Here is a 16443-nt window from a genome sequence, read left to right on the forward strand (position 1 = left end):
GAAGCTAGTGGGGACTAGATTGTTTTGAACAGTCACCTGTGTAGGACTTGCAAGCGCCATTTCCTGAGTTGGTGAGGTGGCTAACAATGTTCCTTAGAAGAAGCCGAATTCCGGGCACAGACCTTGCAGGTGGCGGCTTGCGCGGTGGACAGGTGTCTCGACGCGTGGATGATGTCTTGAAGGGCTGGATTCAGGGCTACTCGCAGGAGTTGTCCCTATCATTAGGTGATGATGCGATACCCCGCACCTCCACCAGTGTCACGGATCACTGGAGACAAAGACGGAGACCGCTAGTTAATAGCGATAATTGGGGCAAGCGCTCAGTCCAGACTTCTTCTGTAGCGCCTCGCTTGCACACACGAGGTCGTCGTCTTCATCGTCAACGTTGTTGGGCACAGATGGCGTCGCGGCAATATTGTTTGTGTTTGAATCCGCATTCATTACACTTTACTTGCTTGCCTCGCCTGCGTATTTATGCTTGCACAGAAGTTTTGATACACCTAGCACAAGAGATGGCTAGCAAGCATATTTCCTCGCTCCTACCAATGTACACTGAGCGTCCGAATGCACAGGATGCAGCGGTTGCGTTCATTCTGGTGTGTTTTATGAAAATTTTGCGAACCTTTGTCTGATGGTGACCATAAGAACAGAGTGCCAATCATATGTACTGCTTCCATCAAGTCTGTCATGACTATGATGGGTCAAGGGATAATTCCATTTCATATTTCATGTGACATTTAAGGAAAAGGCTGCACTTTCACGTTGCTACCGTGTTTCATGTTGCACTAGGAAAGAAGTACTTTGTGCCAGTTGCCCATTACTGTAACCACCAACTATGGCAAAACAAACGCATGTTTGGACATGAGTAGAAAGTAACAACTGCTGCATCTACAGAAAGTGGCATATCACAGGATGCACACAACACATACAAGCCGTTGTAGCGTCGTATTTCTAATGTTACACGAGGAAAGAAGCACTTTGTGATGTGCATATTGCACAAAACAATGCTAGCTTGGGAGCAGCAGCAAATGCAGTTCTTCACAGATGAAGGCGCATGAAGCATTGCCTTAAGATCGACTCCTTCGCGAGTACTACTGTTAATAACTGGCAGCCTTGGAAACTCTTGCATAGTGACGAGGGTACAATTGTTTCCGAGTCCGCGGCTGTGGCATTCTATTTAAAGGATTCTTTGTATAAGTGTACTTCGTTTGTGTTTATATCATAATCTGTCGGATGTGTGGATTTGAAACATTGACCATCCGTATGGAGGTGCACTTGTGTAAACAAATTTCTTTATGTATTTTCCGCTGTACAAACACAGCCCTGTGATAGCCTAAGGGCACTGCAATTAGTATAAATAAATTAGGAATTTTGAAAACTCACCATTCCTGTGTCCTTCAGAAAAGGTTGACAACGGCGCTGCGCTGCTGCCTTCCTCTGAGGAACACGTCGTGCAGTGCCAGCCCCTGGATGTCTTCTGGCTCCTCTGGATCCTCAGCTGGTGGCACTCCCACACCATAATCGTCCAATGTCCAGTCGCCCGCGTCCAAGGCAATGTTATGGAGAGCAACGCACGCATAAATGATTCGCGCTGCTCTATCGGGGCTGTATAGCAGTGTTTGCTTTATAGCGGAACTTGCTTTTCAACACCCCGATACATCTCTCCACAACATTACGCATGGATGCGGGCTCCCGGTGGTAGTGGCCGTCAGAGGTGGTGCCGGCATGGCTGCCAGGTACTGGAAGAAGAAGCCATGGCTCGAGGGGATATCCTCAGTCTCCTATTACAGAAAGTGACAGCTGAGTGCTCTGCCCTAGTTAGGGGTACGCATTACAAATACTAACCAAGCAGATACTCGCCAGGCTGCAGTTGTGCGGCTAGGCGTGCAAACAGTGGGTTATGCTGTCACAACTAAGAGTCGTGACACGCACCAGGGAACCGGGGGTCCACAACAAGAATGCGAAGTTCCGCGTTGCACACCTGCAATGGGGAACAATACAAGATAGCGCTGCAGATATGCTCGAAATCCGTTTTGGCATTCATATGCAGAAAAGAATACATGTACGCTGGTACAAGTAGTAGACTGTTTCAGCCATAGGCGTGCACAGGGTCTTGCATTTGGGGGGGGGGGGAGGGGGGCAATGGCGGAACTCTTCTTCCGTCAAGTCTTCAAATGCAGCATCTACCTCGGGTCGTCGTCTCTGCGCGACTGGAGCAGCCGCACAGGTGACACAAAAAGGCATGGCAGGGAAAAACGCCATATTCTCCAACTGTTGGGAGCGCGGAATCGGATTGAACCGGATGCGAAAGATGCTAACTGTCCCAAACGCTTATGTTCTAATCCAATCCAAGCCATCTGGTAGCCGTTCTAATCCGTTCCATCGATTCGGACGGACTCTGCGTCCGTTCCGTGGCGTTCGTCCGTTAGCAGACGACACGGAATGATTGACAGCAGCATGACGTCACAGCTCACGTGACAATTGACGTCATTGCGTTCGTCGTGGTTCAAATTGACCAATCGTGTGCGGCTCTATGGAACGGACCACCTCCGTTCTATTTTGGAACGCGTACAAAATAGCACCCCAAGTGTGAGAAGGAGAACAGACGGGGCCAGTGCGAAAAGAGTAATCGGCTAAAGGAGACATGCGTAATCTTACTTGAATACAGCCAATGTTTTTTTAACATTATTTAGTTTTGTCCCCGTGTGATTTATCCGCTGTTATTCGAGCCCTAAGGTTTAAAGTTGTAGCATCTTCGTTAAATGGGAAAACTACTACAAGGTAATTTGTGTACGAAGGCAAAATTGTAGCAGCCATCATCGCCTTCCACCGTTGTAACGCGCTTCCGCTTTTCCTTCTTTCAAGCAGAATCAAAATGCTGCTTTCATATTTTTTTTTCATTTTCGTAGCCTTAGACGCTTTATCCCTTCGGCAACGCTCGGCCAGCAGCATGCATTTGCACCGTCATGCGGTAAGAGCCGCATGTCCAGATATATTCACCAGGCACTACGCCCTCTCACGTGCCATTCTCGCTGCAGCCGACCTTGAACATCCATCGCACACTTGAGAACAGCACAATAACGGTGCGCAAGCGCCCCGTCAGGTGGCATTTTTTTCATATTTCGGGGGCTTTCTTTGGAGCGTGGCAAAAAAGACCACGTGAGATATATCGTGTTGGAAACAATTTATTGAGGGGTTTCTCAAGGTGCTCTATAACTTTGCGTATCACACTTGGGGTCTGCAGCCAATACTTAAAAAATTGGTTAATTAAACATAACTACTCCGTTAAGGGGAAAATAAAAAAATTGCCTGAGTAACTCTAGGCCAGTGCCAACATTATGCTTTCGGTTCAATTCGCGTACGGAGTGCCTTTCATTTTTAAAACCTTGGCTCAAATTATGTGGGACAACCTGCATACTGTACCGCTTGTCTTTCACATAACTATGGTCTACTTCTACTTTATATTTTTTATGATTACGCTTCAAGACTGTCATGTGACGCTTCCTCCTATTGTTTTCTTTCTCCGTGGCCCGAGTAGCGGAGTCCATTAAAACATACCGGTAACCAAGCACACTGAGCCGAGTGCACCGAGCAGAGTTACGAGATGCAAGGTGAAGTGAATGGTTTCAAGGAGAGTTGCACTGCGAAGGCTGGCTGCACGTCGTAATGCTTCCTGCTGGTCTATTTGCTTCCTCGATGACGGGTCTATCCTGCACAATTCCAGTAAAAAAAACAGTGTTCCATGATTGCAGTGCAAGCGTGTCAGCGTTATGCAAATGAACGTCATGCAAGCGGCGTGCTTACCGACGGAGTCACGATGCTGTGACTTTTGGCGGAAAATGAGCTTAAGTGTGACTAGCCTTGTATGCAAGAGTGACGAAGACTCTAAGGCAGCCGGAGAGACTACGAGTTCAACAGTAAATCCTTCTCTTCGTTTTTCTGATAGTTTGTTGTTGTTGCCTATCACGTGTGTGGCACCTACCCACGATGGGGGACTGGCGAAGAAGTGGGTGGATTATTCCAAATTAATATGGAGCATAAATTTCCGAATATCTATGGAGTTAGCATTGAATAGCGTAGAATTACCTGCTAAAATAAAATCAGGAAGGTCATATCGAATGAGTAATAATTGTTTAAAGGTGCAAAGTACAGGTACAAAGTACAAGGTACAATATATATATATATATATATATATATATATATATATATATATATATATATATATATATATATATATATATATATATATATATATATATATATATATATATATATATATATATATATATATGCAGAGAGAGAGAGAAAGAGAATTTAGCAGGGCATTCGTTTGGATTAGGTCAGAAATGTTTCGACAGCGAAGCCAGCATCCCTGTGGCTGAATCCCAAAGTGGACGCCCTGAGCAAATTCAAGAACAGCAGGTTCTGTCAATTAAGTCCAGGCCAATTTTTCGAAAATGTATTTCCAACAATCTTTTTCTTGCCACACTAAAGCGGCGACAAGATAGAAGAAAGTGGTGTATCATCTCCTCCTTATTACAAAACGAGCAGAAGGGTAAGGGAACCAAGCCGGACCTTTGTAACTAGAAATTCAGGGAGGGAATGCGGCAACGTAATTACGTGAGAGAGACCTCAAGCATTTTTCTGTTACAGGCTTTTTTAGGCTTGTAGCGCAGCTCAGAACGAGCAAAAAGGAAGATGTTTATTGTTTTCCACTCAAGTGCGGGCAATGTTACGTCGGTCAAACTGGCTGATGTCTGAATGATAGGCAGCGCAAACATTGTTACAATGCTAATAATTGTATTACAGCTAGGGGTTTCTTACGCAGCGCTGCAAAACGTGCAGTTGCGAACCTGTTTTAGAAGAATGCGTCATTCTAGGTCGTAGTCATTATAAGCTTAAAAGAGGAATCATTGAAGCAAAAGCTACCATAGGTCTTGGCCATGCATTTGTAAGCTCACCTTCATTATCGTTATCAAGCAATGAACTGGCGTATCTCGGACTGCCGCCACAGGCTCTCTGAATATGTTTTTCCACATAGTTGCTTTTGGTTTTGTTGCTTGGTTTTGTGTTGTCTCTTCGTGTCACGTGCTTCGCTGAGTGTATAAGTAGCCTTCTGAGTCACGATATAAACCATCAGTTGGAAGTTGGCGCTCACTCTGTTCTCCGTTCCTTTTCATTACCCCTTCCACCTTCTTTTTTGCTCGTTCTGAGCTACGCTACAAGCCTAAAAAGTAATGACACACCAACTCACCTAAACTGCCACGCTTTCGTGTTACAGGATTCGCTACGCCAGGGAAATGCCAAGTGCTTATAACCTGGAGAGGCAGTCCGAACTGGGTTTGATAAGGCTTTTCTACTTGATCGCATCCGAAATCTAGCCGCCGTGATCCGTACTGTCACTGGTAAAATAGAAAGAACATGGCCGGAAATTGATGCCTTTGCATGGGCAGTCTCATTAAAAAACAAACCTTTATGACCACGTACCCAAATCAAATGGACACATTGCACATGAGCAGGAACTAGAAAGTGGAAGAATTTTAGCATATGTGAATCATTAATAGCGGTAAGGGAATAGCATACAGAAAGGAAGTCACTAAGAATAGCAGCTGTTGTCGTCATTTTGTCTAATTTGCGTAAAACTAGGATTACTGCTAGAAACTCGGACAGAAAAATAGGCACAAAATCAGGTAATCTTAAAGAAAAAGATCAGTTGAGTGTAGGACAATACATTCCAATGCCAGTCTTTTGCTCGCACTGTGATGCATCTGTCGTAATGATAATGTTTGTTTCTGGAGTGCTTAAGTGGTCTTGCAAAATGATGTTTAAGATGCGGTAAGGTAGCATAGTTTCGCGTGGTTTGGGAAAATGTCATGGAATTTGATCTCCGCGTAGTTTGAAGGCGTATTATTAGGAAGCACATCGCGAATTCGCACAAGTATTATCTGGGGCGTATGATACCTGGGCCAATGAACGGAAAAAGATAATTCTGGATCAGAGATGAAAATTATTTGAGGACAGCTTAATGGTTATCCATGTAGTCGCAAAAAAGTCTGAACCGTCAGAAGGTGAAATCGCCATAAAATGGATGGGATTCTCGCTTCCTGGTATAATACGGCATTTGCAGCGTATTTTGAAAGACCTAAGCACAGCCGTAGCGTCACTCGTTCTTATAAAACTGGCGGCCGAAGCTTGTACGATGGAACACCTGAGAATAAAGCACAGCCGCCAGCCTTACAGTTCCCTTAAATACGACTGCAAAATTTCGTAAAGGGAGTATGCCACTAGCCATACCAAAACCGGCAATGTCATCAGCATAAACGTAGGTAATGACACCGGGGTGAACGGGTATTCTGCTCAGTAAAATATTAAATAATACTGGTGAAAGTACCGATCCCCGAGGCACACGTCTTGTTTGCTTATCTTTACTAGAAAAATATCCACTTCGAAATCATATGAATTCCCTGTCTTTTAAAAATTTATGCATCCATGCTACAATATAGCCTAGAAAGCAATGGCCCTGTAACCGATCTGTTAAATTTGTATGTTCAATGCTGTCATAGGTTTTACATAGATCAAAGGTAACTAAAGCCCTATATTTTTTTTTCTGTCTGGCGATGTTATAGTGAATTTCAAGGTCTACATATGCGTGCCATATGGAATAGCCAGGTCTAAAACCAATTTGACAAAAGACTGAACAATTGATTTCCGTCAATAAACTCTAGTATATGCCCGCGAAGCAATATTTCAATAAGTTTCACTATGTTTGATGTCAACGAAATTGGTCTGATGTTGGCGACAGTATACCCTGCCCCATGCTTTTTAAGTAACGGAATAATTTTGGCAATCTTCCATTCTTGTGGAATCCAATGGGCATTATTAACAGAGTAGTTTAGCAACTTCAGAAGCTCACTTGGAACTTCTTGAAAAAAAAATTTTTAACATTGCATTTGTTATTCCGTGTGGGCCAGGCGCTGTAGTTGGCAACCGTAACATGACCTGTGCTGCTTCCGAATAGGATATCTCTTTGTAATCCGAGAATCAGGAGTAAAAACAGAAGTTTGAGGGCGCGTTGTGAACCGTCTTTCCAATTCTTTAGCCAATACCTCTAAGGACGGCCGCATTTCCTGTGAGGTATAGACGATTGAGCATACATTAACGCTCATTGGGAGTCTGTTTATAAAACGAATGTAATTAAATAAAGCACGTTTGTTTTTGCATTTAGGTAAATATTCGAAATGTTTCTTATAGCACTCATCTTTTGCGTGCTTAATAGTACGTTTAAAGGTTGCCAAAATAAACTTACAGCCTTTCCAATTTTGTGGGCTCTGGTTATGTAGAAGTTTTTTCCAAGCAGCTTTCCTTCATCGATAAACTCGTGCGCACTCACTGTTCCACCAGGGACTAGATGACGTACGCTTAGCTGTCTGAATTACGAATTCAGACTTTTGTCGGGACATCTGTAACGCTGAACAAATATTCAAGCCAATTTCATTACTATTACTATTCATTACTACTCATTACATGTAATTACTATTAGTTAATCATGCAATGGTGGAACGCAAGCAGTTTTAAAATTTTTTGCAATTACCAAATATTTTGCCTTGTCGTTCAGCTGATGTTAAAGGGCACGCTACTTCAAAGCATACCGGGAAATTATCATTGCTTGTAGAGAAAGCCATCGTAGTCCAAGGTGTCACCGCGACACTTGTGCTAGAAAACGTCAAATCTAACACTGAGCGAGATTGCCCACGGACAAATGTAGGTCGTCTGATAATCAGGCATGAAAGATTTTTATCTATTGTCCAGTCCTATAGACGTGTCCTACATGCATCTGTTCTGTAACCCCATGACATGTGATGCGAGTTGACGTGAGCAGTAAGGATGACTTCATTTTTGCAGCTGGCAAGCGCACTATCCAATTGATATGTACTGTGTACGCCCGCAGGGAAATAAGTATTTATAATCGAAAATGAACAGTAGCCTGGAATGCTAAGGCGCAGTGCCAAAAGTTTCACATTCCGGAAACATTAACTTGAAAGCTATTTTCGCCTTGTGACAGAATTTAGATGACAGCAAAATCATTAAACCACCTCCTAGTGAAATGCGATCTAATCGAAAATCTTTAAAATGAAAATTTTTCGCAGGAGTAAGCCAGGTTTCTTGTAAGATTGTGACGTCAGGATTAAGATGAGTTGTTAAGCAATTTAAGTCTGTTGAAGCAGAAAACGAAGGAACGACAGTTCCACTGTAGCACTTTTTAAAAAAGCTATGTTGATGATATAATTCATCTACTTACTTCAGCGACTACCATCGCAATGTACTTTCTTGGATGCCAGAATGAGAAATAGGATTACCCTTTATGTTTTTGGTATATGGACAAGACGCAGTTACTGGAGATTCAGTTCGCTTTTGCGGCCTGGTATAATTACTTGTTTCCACGTCAGCCTGCGAGTCTGACTGACGCGAAGGACAAGGATCGAATGCAACAAATGTTGGATCCGATCTGGTACTCGGCGCTGGGACTGAACTCGCAACCTTTTCTGCAGCACAAGCAATGGATTTGGCGATTGGTGTTGCAGCTGTTTGCAACAGCTGTGCCATCTCTGCAGTAAACACTTAGGAAATACATTCGGTAACACTGGTGACAATATGCTGCATAGCATTAGTCATTGCTTTTTCTACTGCTGATTCAATGAGTTTAGAGAAGTTGTCTTCATGTAAAGTAGATTGCCTCGCAGGGACGCCAGCGTTTCCAAATGCTCCTTGACGACTGCAATAGCTTCTCGCCGCGAACATCGTCACCTGTCAATTATCTCGAGTACCTGTATTTAATTAGCTTTTGCCGAGTAGTTTCTATAGTCAGCCGCATGGTTTCCTCCACACAGGCAGCACGTTTCGGCATCAACTGTGCACTCATTAGGGGAATGATCCTCACCACAGGCGCGACAGTGTGCATTTGATTTGCAGCCTCCTGCACGTGGTCAGAACGCCAACAGTTCCGACACTGAAGTGGACGGGAAGCGAGAGGTTTCACACCAAAAATAGGTGGCCACACTTTTAGTTCAGATGGGCAGGACATGCCAGCAAACGTAGCAATAACCAATTCAGTGGCAACTTTTTCCCTGTTTGCGAGTCGGTTACATCAGTATGCAGCTATGACGTTAGCATCAGACAGTTTCTCCAGAGTCTCAGTTGGGCTCAATCGAGAGTCTACGCCCTGGACAATTGCCTTTAGTGCATGCTAGATGAGGAGGAATAAACGCACTCACCGGGACAGATGCGAAAGTCTTACGCTTCAGGAGGTCAGCAGCACAAGTCGAAACTGATGACCTACAAACAATCCCACCTCTTCCAAATTGTCGGACATCGCTTATCATATGGAAATGGCGTGTCATGGCTTGGAGCTCGGCCTGGACAGCCTGTGGGTTGTTCAGCCGGATGAATCCAGCGCTTGAGGGTACCAGCGCGGCAGGGATGCTGCTAACACCGCTGCGGAAGAAAGATTGCAAAGGGAAATCATCAGGAGAAAGGGAGGCTGGCCAAGAGCTGGGTCCTTGCCCAGGATAGTTTTTAGACATCAGCGCTGCTTCAATCACTGGGTAAGTCCTACTAAAGTAAGGTGAGTAAGATAACTAGGTCAAATCCACCAAAAACTCAGCCAAACTACCAAGCAAGTTCCAGCTTGGGCCCCTTCTTCGCTTCTGCAACATAGAGAGCCTGCAACAAAGGCTACTGTTGTTGCCTATCACGTGTGTGGCTCCTACCCACGATCGGGGATAATTCCAAATAAATATGGAGCGTAAATTTCCGTATACCTATGGAATTAGCATTGAATAGCATATAATTATCTGTTAAAATGAAATGAGGAAAGTCATATCGAATGAGTAATAATTAATTTAAAAGTACAACAAAGACTGGACCAACAAAGCGTGTGGCGCTTTGTCTTCGTTATCGTTCAACTTTGCGGAAAGAATTCCTCATTATAAAGAGAAGTCTCAAGTCGCCAGCGCCAAGAAGATGAAGACGACGGAGACCTCGTAACCGCGAAACTCTTGAAAGACTCAATAAAAGTTTGCACTCACTCACTCTTCACTATGCTTCATCGTTTCCGACAACCTTACTCGTGAGTGTGCAATAATTAGGTACTTTTGGTATGACCACGGCTTCAACTACAGGCAGGGTCTATGGCCCGGAACCCCCTAACAAGAAACATGCTGAGGGGGATGGGCAATTTACCTTATAGCTTTAGACGAGACGCAGTAACATTGTGGCATTTGCTTTACACCACGCGACTTGCTTGCGTGCTTCACGTGTTTGATATCTTGTAACTGGCTGGCTGCATAGATTTGGTGCGCACACGTCGACCTATGGAGCCGAATTCATTTGGCTCGTTACCCAATACCATATGGAGCTCTAGTTACAGTAGACATTAATAAAGGGTACGATAGTGGGGAATATACCCTATATTAATAAAGAGGATGCGGGATATTGGATTACCTGAATACTTCGTAACGTGGACAGCTGAGTTCTTGCAGGGCAGGGAGTTTTACTGCGCACAAAGTGGAATTTCATCGGGAAAATTGAGACAAACGCGCGGGGTGCTTCAAGGCGCAGTTTTATCCCCGCTGTTGTTTAACATCCTACACAGCTCCATTCCTTATCATCAGAACGTAAGCACGTATGTTTGCGCTGATGATATAAGGTTTTTTTGCTTCGTAAAGTGATATTAAGCCACTTTAGGAGAGCTTACAGGAATTCTTACGTGAGCTAGAAACATGGCTGCACAGTATGCGCTTGTCCCTTAATGTAAATAAGAGTGCTGTTTTTGTCTTGCCTCTACAAGACCAAGTTGTAATGTCCCTTTGATACCGCCATTCCACTATTCCACAAGTGAAAACAGTCAAGTACCTTGGAATTATTCATGATGGAAATCTTAACTGACGTCATCATATTGAACATATAACTTAAAAATCTTCCCGTGCAACGGGGATATTAAGAAGGATAATCAATAATCGATGGGGCATGCGCAGAGACACACTCATAGTGATTTACCACCATGTATGTCGGACCTATACTAGGGTTCGGCTGTGCGTTATCCTCCGACGCCTCTGCTTACAAGCTACGTCCACTAGTTTCGCTGGAACGGGAAGCGCTTCGCTTATGCCTGGGGCTACCAAACTTTGTACCAAGCACTGTTCTATACAATCAATCACGAATACCTTCCCTTGAAATTAGATTTGGAATACTCGCCGTTCAAACATTCATAAGGCTCTATGAATCCCCGCTAAGAAGGTCCAAGTCAATCTTTATCAATCCACGAGCCCAATTTTTTTGGAGTCACATGGCTTCGCTTTGACACGGCACAAATGATTATAACAATATCGTTATTGAGCCCGTTAGATGTACATATAAGTGATGTAATCATGGTAAACAGTACCTCAAATTCATTGCTTATTACTTTTGAAGACATATACCCAAACAAGGAAGCAGCTTATCTCGCAAATTCTTAATGGCTTAGTGCAGGATGACTTGAATCACCTATACACAAACGTAATTACAGCAACATATGCTTTGAAGAGGGAGGAAAAGGCTGGAGTTGGAATTTTTTCATCATCATTTTTCTGGTCTTTTTCTATTCGGCTTCCCGACTTCGCCCCAATATTCCTAGCAGAATTCCTAGCTGTTGTCCTAGCTTTGCGTAAGCTACAAGTTTCCAGGACAACCACGGTAATAATCAGAGACTCTCTATCGCTGTGCACCTCACTTACTGCTCCTGGCGAGTGGCATACATTAAAAACATTGTACTCACTGGCTCCAAGTCATTTGCAGAGTTTACAATTAATATGGGTACCTGCGCACAAAGTTATATTTATGAATGAAGTGGCAGACAGCTTGGCCAAGGCTTCTATCAGCGGCCCTGTGCTTACCCTTTTTCCAACGACGGGCTTTATCACGTCTGTCAGGTTTAGAAGATGTATCCTTTTAACATCAAAACAAAATCTATCATCATCCTCGGAACTTGCAGCATGAAATTAGACAGACGAAAGTGACATCAACGAGACTGCGTTGGGGAGTCCCACCTCTAAATATATACATGCATCGATCTGGTCGGGCAATTTTGCCTTTGTGCCATTTTTGAAACTCATTAGACACGATTGAACACTACTTACTGGAATGCCGGCGTTTCTCCTCCCTGAGAAAAATCACATTGAAAATTGCAGTGCGACAGCTCGGCCTGCCATTGAACACTCCGATGCTGCTGTCTTTCGGAGTGTCTGTGCTTGGGCACTCAGACAGGAATGTATGCATCACTTTAGAAAAATTCATTATTGAATCAAACCGCTTTCATTGTTGACCGTATTATTCATTTCATTACTCCTTTGTTGCGTCATTTATATTACATATGTACTTTGCTTTTCTTTTTGATTGAATGACTGTCTACGGAATCGTTTTGAACGTTACTGGCTTTAATTTATTCATCAAAATTATAGATTTATATATTTGTTAGCTAAACACAAATGTAATGTCTGCCCGACTCTTGGCCAATCCCCGTGAGTGGGTATGCGCCAAACACATTATGGTCATCATTGTCATCATTTTTGCATCCGTGGTCCGGTCGCGAGCTGCGCGTTTTGTTCGCGCTGAATGCGTTCCACGCCTGCCATCGGAACCTGGCTGCCATAACCAGAGCTCCCGAAGCTTCGCCTATTTCATCCGTGCCCGGCCAGCTTCAAGACATGTCAACCGCCCCTGTTCGAAGGCGCGACAGGAGAAGGAAGCGGAAACCCAAGCTTTCGTTCGGCTCGACAAGCGGTGGTCCGAGTAGTTTGCCCTCCAACATGAAGGCAAACCTACCGGAACTTTTTGCCCTTCTCAAGCTGCAGGACAAACCTGGCGTTCCAGGAAACGGAACAGAAAGCGCTGGTTCCAAACACTACTTGAAAGGTGACGTTCTGAAGAATTCAGAGACAACGCCGAGAGAAAACTGCAACGCTCAGTCATCATCGCACAGAATCAAGCCTATGGGCACGCAGGAACTTGAGGCATCCTCCAATGTTGTCGAGGCAGCAACCCGCTTCAACAGAGAGGATCAAGTTATCCCCAACGAAGAGCCACAGCCGAAGACACTGACTGAGACAGATGTTGTTGATATTTTGAGGCAGCTACGAAAAGTGCTGCAGGAAAAAGGCCCGTCCCAGGAAGACGACCTGATGGAAGGGCTGAGCCTTTCGCAGGCTCAGCTAATACTCGGAGTATACGGCTCCCTAACTGTTTTTCTGGATCGGCGCCCAGGATTTGTAGTGGTATACGAGGACTTATACTCTTTTGTGTATTACCAGGAGCCTGATGACGAAGATGTATGTGGCTCCGCCTCCCTTCTTCAGGATGGAGCTACCGCCAGGTCTGCTTGTTCCAACGACAGCGGATGCCAGCACGTGGAGGCTGGCGATGGCGAAGCGCGGCACGTGCGTGTCAGGTCATCGACCAGCAGCACTTACGAGCCAGCAGTCGATGGAAAGGACAAGGAACAAAAACAGCACAAATCAAAGGATGGCTGGAGCCAAGTACTTTCACCTCGTCGTTGTCTGTCACGCGCTCTGCAGCCGGTGCAGGATACGTGCGATGCCGTAGCCCAGACCGAAGGATGGGACCCCTCCCAGTTTGCTGAGTTGGAGTCGACGCTGCGGAAGCGCGACGCAGAAATTGCGGAGCTGAAAGAGAGGTTAGAAACTCTCCGTACCAGTCAGGCCAGCGAGGTGCAGGAGCTTCGTGTAGAGATTGGCAAGCATCTCCAGGCGCCTCCACAAGCCCCACCGCGGAGTGCGGCGGAGACAAAGAACCGCAACGCCAAGAAGAAGCCGAAGCCCACCGGTACGAATGGGGCAGGAGCACAGGTCAGCTTTCGGTCAAATCTGCGTCCGATGTATCCAATACCACGTCCCAGGCGCGAGGAGAAGCCGCACGCGCTTCCCATTGAGCCAAAGCCCTGGCCACTTCCTTCGGTGGACAGAAAGTTTAGGAGGCGCGCAAAGCGGCCGCGAGTGCCAGAATCCCATGAAATACCCAGCAGCAAGGATGAGGTTGCAGCCGCACGCTCGGACCTCGAGTCCATGCCGTCAAGACAGGGAGAACCACCGTCGGAGAGCAGGTTGGAGCAACAAATCTCAAAAATAGTGCGTATGGTGAAGAAGCGTGCGCCAGACTACACTGACGAGGAGATCCGCAGCCGGGTGGACCACGTTCGCCGGTCACAAGGCGGTTTCTCTCGAATGACGTTTAATGCCATCGTCGCACTGTTGCTTGCCAACCTGAAAGCTGTGCCGGAAGAAAATCGTTGATAGCATGTGGAGACACCGCTTCTCTGAAGAAGAACTCGGCATGCTAAAGCTACATAGGGGCCGGCGCTTCAAGCCTGCTGGATGTTTTTTGGCTTTCTTCCTCTTGTTTAATTTTGTGTTGCCACAATTTAGTGTTCCTTCGTTTTTGCCATTTGCGCATTCATTCATGTAATAAATTCTGGAAGATCGTGTAGTGTGTAGCTGCTTTCTTTAATGCACAAGAATGCATTCCTAGCAAGTGTTTACGGAGCAGAAATTTTAATGCGATTAGCAGTTTTTTCCTGCTTTAGCCTTTGGAGACTCTCTATAACCGCTGCAGTTGCCTAATGGTTACGGCGTTGGGCTGCTAAGCACGAAGTCGCGGGATCGAATTCCGTCCACGGCGACCGCATTGCGATGGGGGCGAAAACACCTGTGCCCTTAGATTTAAAGTGCACGTTAAAAAACCCTAGGTGATCCGGAGTTCCCCACTACGGCGTGCCTCATAATCAGATCGTGGTTTTGGCCCGTAAAACCTCAGTCATATTTTTTTAAAGATCTATCTATCCTCTTAAAGGGCCCCTGAAACGATTCGGACAAATTTTTTAGGCGCGTAGGGTACAGCAAAAGTTAATCAGTCGCACGACATTTTGTGCGAAACATCTCATATTAAGAGAGCTACGAACGATTACAAGTTACCCTGCTCCATAGTCATGCATTTTCTCTTCAACTAGTTCGCCGAGTGATCGGGGTTAAGCTCCGTCTGCACTGGCTCTGCGTCATGATGGCACGTCATATCGTCTACTACCGGTTCTCTAGGAGCGCGCGCGCGAAGCCTCTCCAAGCTCTCCGCCAGCTGCTTGGCAATCGACCCCAAACGGGAGCTATCATAGAAGCATGCGTTGCGAGCATTCTGTTGCAGCGCCGAACGTGTCTGGTATTCCGGTAACCACAGGCTAGCCGGGCATTTTGACGGAACGGTGAAGGCATAAGCTCAAGCTGATGAAGGAACATTAGCGTAGACGTACGTGAGCGGCCTGATCGGTCTCTCCGGTCCTGCCACCCGTGGCGCAGAGCTCAACCAGCCAAACGAAAAACTAATATTGCTCTAACGAAGTGTAAAATATTTTAAACATTTACAAAACCAACGTGGTAACGATTACACTCCTGCGAAAAATTTACACCAGCAGCAAAGAAGAATACATTTTGTTACTGCTACTGTGTGTGGATTAGCTCAGTGCTACCAGGTGGCTGCACTGTGCAGACGATTCACATTTGCGCGTCTGCTCATCCCGTGAAACGACACGCAAGGGGACTTGGTTAAAACACGTTGGTGGGCTAGTTGGTTAGAATCCATGGTAGAGTGTATAAGCGCGACTGGACGAGGACGAAGAAAGAAACAGATACACAGACACAGCGCTTCACTTTCAACTATAGATTTTATTTTCGCACGCATCGATAAATATATACCGTGCGAGCGGAAACAAACGTAACAGCAAAAAAGGAACATTGCGTGGTACATTTCGTTTAACCGGACACGTGTGCAAGGTAAGGGAAAAAAAGAAAATAACATGTACTACAATCGTCACAAAGACAAACTAAGCAATCGTATCTCCTTTTCCGATAGTGACACCGAAGGCTTGCTTACGCACCTTTGCTCTAATTTTGCTATCTCGTAGGCCTCTACAATCTCCCTCGTCATCCTGCTATGAGCCTTATACAGAACGGAAGTGCTTTCAAACATGGGCTTGCAGGAGCAATCTCGGCAAGGAATACCCAAATGACCCGAGATTACCTTAGTGACGTTATATTGATACTCCTTTAATCTCTCGTTGATGCATCTGCCGGTTTGACCAATATACGTACTTCCGCATGAAAGTGGGATGGCATAGACAACGTTATGAGTACAGGTTACAAATTGTTTGCGATGTTGGGTAGAACATGAGTGCCTTTTGTTATTTTCTGTGTTAACCTGTTTGCATAGCTTCTGTAGACGCTCAGGGGCAGAGAAAACCACGTCTACTCCCGATTTCGCCGCTATTCTTTTGAGATTATGTGAAATGCAATCAATGTATGGTACCACAGCAACTTTCTTTGCTCTAGCATTGGTACTGCTTGCATT

The 16443-nt window shown here is 45.2% G+C and overlaps 1 long non-coding RNA gene across 1 annotated transcript; it reads right to left on the bottom strand.

The window, feature by feature from the left end:
• Positions 1-1675: 1675 nt before the first annotated feature.
• On the bottom strand, positions 1676-3677 carry LOC135913467 (uncharacterized). Its single transcript, XR_010568023.1, has 3 exons — positions 3559-3677; positions 1846-1981; positions 1676-1781 (listed from the first exon to the last, which is right to left on the bottom strand). It is a non-coding gene; the product is annotated as an uncharacterized lncRNA (long non-coding RNA).
• Positions 3678-16443: the final 12766 nt, after the last annotated feature.

The sequence above is a fragment of the Dermacentor albipictus genome, unplaced genomic scaffold, assembly GCF_038994185.2.
Source record: "Dermacentor albipictus isolate Rhodes 1998 colony unplaced genomic scaffold, USDA_Dalb.pri_finalv2 scaffold_14, whole genome shotgun sequence".
Lineage (NCBI taxonomy): Eukaryota > Metazoa > Arthropoda > Arachnida > Ixodida > Ixodidae > Dermacentor > Dermacentor albipictus.